This window comes from Cervus elaphus, chromosome 3 (assembly GCF_910594005.1).
Source record: "Cervus elaphus chromosome 3, mCerEla1.1, whole genome shotgun sequence".
Classification (NCBI taxonomy): domain Eukaryota; kingdom Metazoa; phylum Chordata; class Mammalia; order Artiodactyla; family Cervidae; genus Cervus; species Cervus elaphus.
The window spans coordinates 31005387-31013017 of record NC_057817.1 but is presented as its reverse complement, the minus strand read 5'-3'; the positions used below and the strand labels follow the sequence as shown (position 1 = coordinate 31013017).

Sequence of the window (7631 nt, the reverse complement as noted above, 5' to 3'; positions counted from 1 at the left end):
TATTGTAGAAGTAACAACAGAAACAGGGTAAAACAGCCAGGCTTTGTTTCTTGTGGATACTTTAAGATTACAGTTCTGGCAAGGACAAGAGAGGGGCTAAACCCAGTCTGGGTAAAAGATCAAAAGGTCACATATTTCCCCTCCCTGGGGCAAAGGAGACCCTGCACACGCACAGAAAGGCTCACTGAGGGGCAAAAAGGAGGGGCGCATCACCCACAGTCAGTGATGGCAATCCACGACCAAAGGCCCCTGGGCTGGAATCCATCTTGGAAAAAAGTTGTGCACACATATTGGAGAGAGCCCTAGGGCAGGTTAGGGGTGGAAAAAGAAACTAGGTAATTGGCCAAAGATAAACAAAGACCCAGAAGAACTGCCCTATGTGAGTGACTTAACCGCCTCTTTACCGTGTTCCTCCTCATTAGTGGGAGCCCACATCCTTACTCTCCAGAGTGTGTATCTCTGCCTTGCTTCTGTCTTAACTAACCAAAATGTTTCTCTATGTGCTCTCCCACTTGTTGTGCTATGTCTCTAATAACAAACTTTATACTTGCTTTTACAGTTTTCCTCCTTGGGAAATTCATTTTTCAACGGGGACAACTTTGCTTCTCGCCTCTAGCCCCTGGTGGACTGGCAGCTAGGATTTCTGGTTTTCATCCAGCTACCTAGGTCCAATTCCTGGCAGGGAATTATGATCTCACTTCAAGCCACTGCTCACTGCTATCTCTCCGAGATCACATTCATATAGAGATAAAAACCTGCAGAGCAGAGAATAAGATTTGTTTTGTAACTATTTACAGGACCTGACCTATGTGGACAGATGCAAGAACAAATGATTCCTGCACCAAGAAGTTTGCAACCACCACCATGCCCCCTCCTTCACCTTGCCTTTAAAAATGCTTTTCTGAGAGCCTTTGAAGGGTTCAGGGTTTGGGGGGCATGAGCCACCAATCTCTTTGCACAGTCCTGCAATAAACTTTTCTCTGCTCCAAACTCCAATGTTTCTGTATTGTTTGGCCTCACTATATGTTGGGTACACAAACCTGCATTTGGTTACATTTTCGTTTCTACAAGTATCCATGTGCCCATGTTCAGCTCAGTTCAGTTCAGTTCAGTCGCTCAGTCGTGTCTGACTCTTTGCGACCCCATGAATCGCAGCGTGCCAGGCCTCCCTGTCCATCACAAACTCCTGGAGTTGACTCAAACTCATGCCCATCGAGTCGGTGATGTAATCCAGCCATCTCATCTTCTGTCGTCCCCTTCTCCTTCTGCCCCCAATCCCTCCCAGCATCAGGGTCTTTTCCAATGAGTCAACTCTTCGCATGAGATGGCCAAAGTACTGGAGTTTCAGCTTCAGCATCAGTCCTTCCAATGAACACCCAGGACTGATCTCCTTTAGGATGGACTGGTTGGATCTCCTTGCAGTCCAAGGGACTCTCAAGAGTCTTCTCCAGCACCACAGTTCAAAAGCATCAATTTTTCGGCACTCAGCTTTCTTCACAGTCCAACTCTAACATCCACACATGACCACTGGAAAAACCATAGCCTTGACTAGATGGACCTTTGTTGGCAAAGTAATGTCTCTGCTTTTCAATATGCTTTCTAGGTTGGTCATAACTTTCCTTCCAAGGAGTAAGCGTCTTTTAATTTCATGGCTGCAGTCACCATCCGCAGTGATTTTGGAGCCCAGAAAAATAAAGTCTGACACTGTTTCCACTGTTTCCCCATCTATTTCCCATGAGGTGATGGCACCAGATGCCATGATCTTAGTTTTCTGAATGTTAAGCTTTAAGCCAACTTTTTCACTCTTCTCTTTCACTTTCATCAAGAGGCTTTCAGTTCCTCTTCACTCTCTGCCATAAGGGTGGTGTCATCTGCATATCTGAGGTTATTGATACGTCTCCCAGCAATCTTGATTCCAGCTTGTGCTTGTTCCAACTCAGCGTTTCTCATGATGTACTCTGCATGAAAGTTAAATAAGCAGAGTGACAATATACAGCCTTGACGTACTCCTTTTCCTATTTGGAACCAGTCTGTTGTTCCATGTCCAGTTCTAACTGTTGCTTCCTGACCTGCATACAGGTTTCTCAAGAGGCAGGTCAGGTGGTCTGGTATTCCCATCTCTTTCAGAATTTTCCACAGTTTATTGTGATCTACACAGTCAAAGGCTTTGGCATAGTCAATAAAGCAGAAATAGATGTTTTCTGGAACTCTCTTGCTTTTTTGATGATCCAACAGATGTTGGCAGTTTGATCTCTGGTTCCTCCGCCTTTTCTAAAACCAGCTTGAACATCTGGAAGTTCACAGTTCACGTATTGCTGAAGCCTGGCTTGGAGAATTTTAAGCATTTCTTTACTAGCGTGTGAGATGAGTGCAATTGTGCAGTAGTTCGAGCATTCTTTGGCATTGCCTTTCTTTGGGATTGGGATGAAAACTGACCTTTTCCAGTCCTGAGGCCACTGCTGAGTTTTCCAAATTTGCTGGCATATTGAGTGCAGCACTTTCACAGCATCATCTTTCAGGATTTGAAATAGCCCAACTGGAATTCTATCACATCCACTAGCTTTGTTCGTAGTGATGCTTTCTAAGGCCCACTTGACTTCACATTCCAGGATGTCTGGCTCTAGGTGAGTGATCACACCATTGTGATTATCTGGCTTGTGAAGATCTTTTTTGTATAGTTCTTCTGTGTATTCTTGCCACCTCTCCTTAATATCTTCTGCTTCTATTAGGTCCATACCATTTCTGTCCTTTATCGAACCCATCTTTGCCTGAAATGTTCCCTTGATATCTCTAATTTTCTTGAAGAGATCTTTAGTCTTTCCCATTCTGTTGTTTTCCTCTATTTCTTTGCATTGATCGCTGAGGAAGGCTTTCTTATCTCTCCTGGCTATTCTTTGGAAATCTGCATTCAAATGGGAATATCTTTCCTTTTCTCCTTTGCTTTTCACTTCTCTTCTTTTCACAGCTATTTGTAAGGCCTCCTCAGACAACCATTTTGCCTTTTTGCATTTCTTTTCCGTGGGGATGGTCTTGATCCCTGTCTCCTGTACAATGTCACGAAGCTCCGTCCATAGTTCATCAGGCTCTCTGTCCATCAGATCTAGTCCCTTAAATCTATTTCTCACTTCCACTGTATAGTCTTAAGGGATTTGACTTAGGTCATACCTGAATGGTCTAGTGGTTTTCCCTGCTTTCTTCAGTTTAAGTCTGAATCTGGCAATAAGGAGTTCATGATCTGAGCCACAGTCAAGCTCCCGGTCTTGTTTTTGCTGACTATATAGAGCTTCTCCATCTTTGGCTGCAAAGAATATAATCAATCTGATTTCGGTGTTGACCATCTGGTGATGTCCATGTGCAGAGTCTTTTGTTGTGTTGTTGGAAGAGGGTGTTTGCTATGACCAGTGTGTTCTCTTGGCAAAACTCTATTAGCCTTTGCCCTGCTTCATTTCGTACTCCAAGGTCAAATTTGCCTGTTATTCCAGGTGTTTCTTGACTTCCCACTTTTGCATTCCAGTCCCCTATAATGAAAAGGACATCTTTTTTGGGTGTTAGTTCTAAAAGGTCTTGTAGGTCTTTATAGAACCCTTCAACTTCAGCTTCTTCAGCGTTACTGGTTGGGGCAGAGGCTTGGATTACCGTGATATTGAATGGTTTGCCTTGGAAACGAACAGAGATCATTCTGTCGTTTTTGAGACTGCATCCAAGTACTGCATTTTGGACTCTGTTGTTGACTATGATGGCTACTCCATTTCTTCTAAGGGATTCCTGCCCACAGTAGTAGATATAATGGTCATCTGAGTTAAATTCACCCATTCCAGTCCATTTTAGTTCACTGATTCCTAGAATGTCGACATTCACTCTTGCCATCTCCTGTTTGACCACTTCCAATTTGCCTTGATTCATGGACCTAACATTCCAGGTTCCTATGCAATATTGCTCTTTACAGCATCAGACCTTCCTTCTATCACCAGTTCCATCCACAACTGGGTATTGCTTTTGCTTTGGCTCCACCCCTTCATCCTTTCTGGAGTTATTTCTCCACTGATCTCCAGTAGCATATTGGGCACCTACCGACCTGGGGAGTTCCTCTTTCAGTATCCTATCATTGTGCCTTCTCATACTGTTCATGGGGTTCTCAAGGCAAGAATATTGAAGTGGTTTGCCATTCCCTTCTCCCGTGGACCACCTTCTGTCAGACCTCTCCACAATGTTACTCACATTTAAAAATAAAATAAATAGCTATCCCCTCTCAACTCTGTTGCCTTCAGCCCTATCTCTCTCCTATCTTTAAAGTGATTGTCATAGAGGGTAAAGGTGATTCACCATCCAGGTACTGTCAAGGCACAAAGATGAATAAAGACACAGCATCTGCCTTTAAAAGAGAACAGTGGATATATAAACAGGTAACTATTATATCACAATAGTGTAATTTCAATTTCAGATTCAGTGCACAGAGTACTAGTAGAACTCAGATGATAGATAATAAAATAATTTGAGTGGCGAACATCAGAAAAAACTTATTTAAAGCAATGGACTTAGTCTCAAGGGATAATTCTTCAACTAATGCCTCTAGATTCTTCCATCCTAATTGCGTTGATACAGTTTGGCACTACAGATGATGTCTTTCTCTTCAAATGTTGCTTTTTTCAAAAAAAAAACAACAACATTTTTTATATGGACAGTTTTTTAAAAGTCTTTATTGAATTTGCTACAAAATTGCTTCTGTTCTATGTTTTGCTATTTTAGCCACAAAGCATGCCAGATCTTAGCTCCCTGACCAGGGATTAAACCCACACGCCTTACAGTGGAAGGTGAAGTCTTAACAACTGGACCACCAGGAAAGTTCGGAGACTTTGCTTTTTGAATTTCCTGGCTCTCTCTCCTGATTCTAAAGACAACTCCACCAGTCTATTTGCAGTTTCCACTTTTTAAACTACCTCTTTAAGTGATGCTATTCCCCTTGTATCTGTCCTTGGGAATCTTATTTTAATACCCTTCATTCTTTCCTGGTATTATAGTTGACCCTTGAACTACATGGGTTCCCTTACATGCAGATTTTTTTCACTAGATACTACTACAGTAGTACACAATCCCCATTTGGTTGAATCTGCTGATGTGGAACCAAGGATATAAAGGGCCAAATATACTAGTTTTTGGACTTCCCTGGTGGCTCAGATGGTAAAGAATCCTCCTGCAATGTGGGAGACCTGGGTTTGATCCCTGGGTTTCGGAAGATCCCCTGGAGGAGGGCATGGCAACCCACTCTACTATTCTGGCCCAGAGAATCCCCATTGACAGAGGAGCCTGGTGGGCTACAGTCCATGGGGTCGCAAAGAGTCAGACATGACTAAGCAACTAAACACATACTGGTTTTCAACTGTGGGGAGTGTTTGTTCTCTCACCCTTAACTCCACTTTTTTCAAGGGTCAACTGTGTATTATTCACCACCATGATTTCCACTATCAGAGTACATTCAATTATACCTTCAAGCAATAAATATTTATTAAAATACGTATTATGGCATCCCCATACATTATACATACTAGTAACGTGAAACTCTTACAGTTCTTCTGTTTGATGCCTGGCTGGTGGCATAAATTAAATTGTGAACATCAGAAAAACCTAAAACATGAATACCATGCTCTGCAATGGTCTCATCTTCTATAACCCAGCTTCATTTCCTCATTTAAGAAAAAAAAAATGTTAAACCAGATCGAACTTCTGCAAACATGTTTTAATTCTGAATATATTATTCAAAAAATCTGTGTTGTAGGAAAGCAAGATATTAGCACTTCTCTTCACAAAAATGGAAGAGGCCCTCAGGTCTGTTCAGCAAATATATGGTTAGGGATTGCCACTTACTTCATGGCATCATTCATAGTTTTACAACTATTTATTATTTTTCCTAATGGACAATTAGCCATATAAATTGTTATTGTTGTTTCAGTTGTTTCTTAAGGGATAATACACATATTCTTAACTTATCAGCCTAATCAGCATTGATATTCTATGACTTCATTACTTATATATGATCACTTATACTTCCCACCTTCTGTCTTACTTCACACTATTCAATGTACAAATGTACAATATCCAAAGATAATGAACTTACAGCATTATATTTTAAAAACTTATATAAAGACAAAAACAGAAGTGAGTAAAGTAGAACCACCCTGGATTAACTGGAGAATTGAAAAGTAACCTCATTCACCTAACCCTTCCTTTCTCCTACTCCCAATAGTGAAAGTGAAAGTTGCTCAGTCGTGTCTGACTCTTTGCAACCCCATGGACTGTATAGTCCATGGAATTCTCAAGGCCAGAATACTGGAGTGGGTAGCCTTTCCCTTTTCCAGGGGATCTTCCCGACCCAGGGATCGAACCCAGGTCTCCCACATTGCAGGCGGATTCTTTCCCAACTGAGCTATCAGGGAAGTTATTCCCAATAAGGTTACATAAAACTGCCATCACTCAATCACCTGTTTCCTTGGCAACTACATAGAAAGAGTTCTTCTCTCACAAATAGTATCAAGTTCAAAAATGTCAGAAACATTAAAGGCTCTCATCTTGTGTATACCTCTTATTTACAGACAAAACACAGTCCATGAGCAACATTTTCCAAAAAACACAAAAATCAAGCCCAACTGACTTCTATTACAAGGGGAAATGTTTGCTTCCTAGAAATGAGGTATCAATTTGCTAACAGGAAGTCAAAGATTAAAGAATGAGTTAGGACTGGATTTAATGTCTCTCAAAGGATAAAACTGCAAAAATAATGCCTATTTCCATCCAGTGAGTTAGTGAAAGTCGCTCAGTTGTATCTGACTCTTTGCAACCCCATGGACTATACAGTTCATGGAATTCTCCAGGCCAGAATACTGGAGTGGGTAGCCTTTCCCTTTTCCAGGGAATCTTCCCAACCCAGGGACCAAACCCAGGCACACTGCAGGCAGATTCTTTACCAATTGAGCTATCAGGGAAGTCCCTAATTTCCATCTAGGAGGTCTTAAACGAATGACAAGAAACATGTATTATTTATCAATGAAGCCCATCGTCTGTCAGTACCAAGCACAACAACAAAATGAGGAAGAACTCAATGAATAAAGATCCGTGGACCATACATGGTGTTAATTAAATTAAGAGACATGTATGTCCTCTGTGTTTTCTAGTTGTAAGCAAATCCATTCAAATGTTGATAATGTGATCTAACATATCTCAGATGAGAAATCAAAAAGAAATGTCTAAATTGATTTTAGACATTCTAATAGCATATGGCAGAAATTATTAATACTAATTCATTATATTCTTGAACTATTAACTCTTTAACATAGTATTTAAAAATGCATTGTATGCTTGGACTATAGAAACTCTACAAAACCAAGGCCCAGTAATTTTCCTAGGTGGGGTTATCTCCTCTCATTTAATCAGTGTAAAGGGCAATCTTGATGTATAAAGAAAAACTCTCATTTACACTAGAAAATGACCTGGAGTTCAGTGATATGTTGTATCTCAAAGCCACTGAGAATTCCTAAAGGGCCTTCACAGTCCCCTGTGGTCATTAGGAAAATGTCCCTTTTCCAGCAGATTAGTTGTTTTAATCTGTTTCTTATTTTCCCCTTTTCAGTCCCAGCTAT

At 41.0% G+C, this 7631-nt stretch overlaps 1 non-coding gene across 1 annotated transcript; it reads left to right on the top strand.

The window, feature by feature from the left end:
- Positions 1–5764: 5764 nt before the first annotated feature.
- On the top strand, positions 5765–5887 carry LOC122686431. Its single transcript, XR_006338775.1, has one exon. It is a non-coding gene; the product is annotated as a U6atac minor spliceosomal RNA (small nuclear RNA).
- The last annotated feature ends 1744 nt before the right edge of the window (positions 5888–7631 follow it).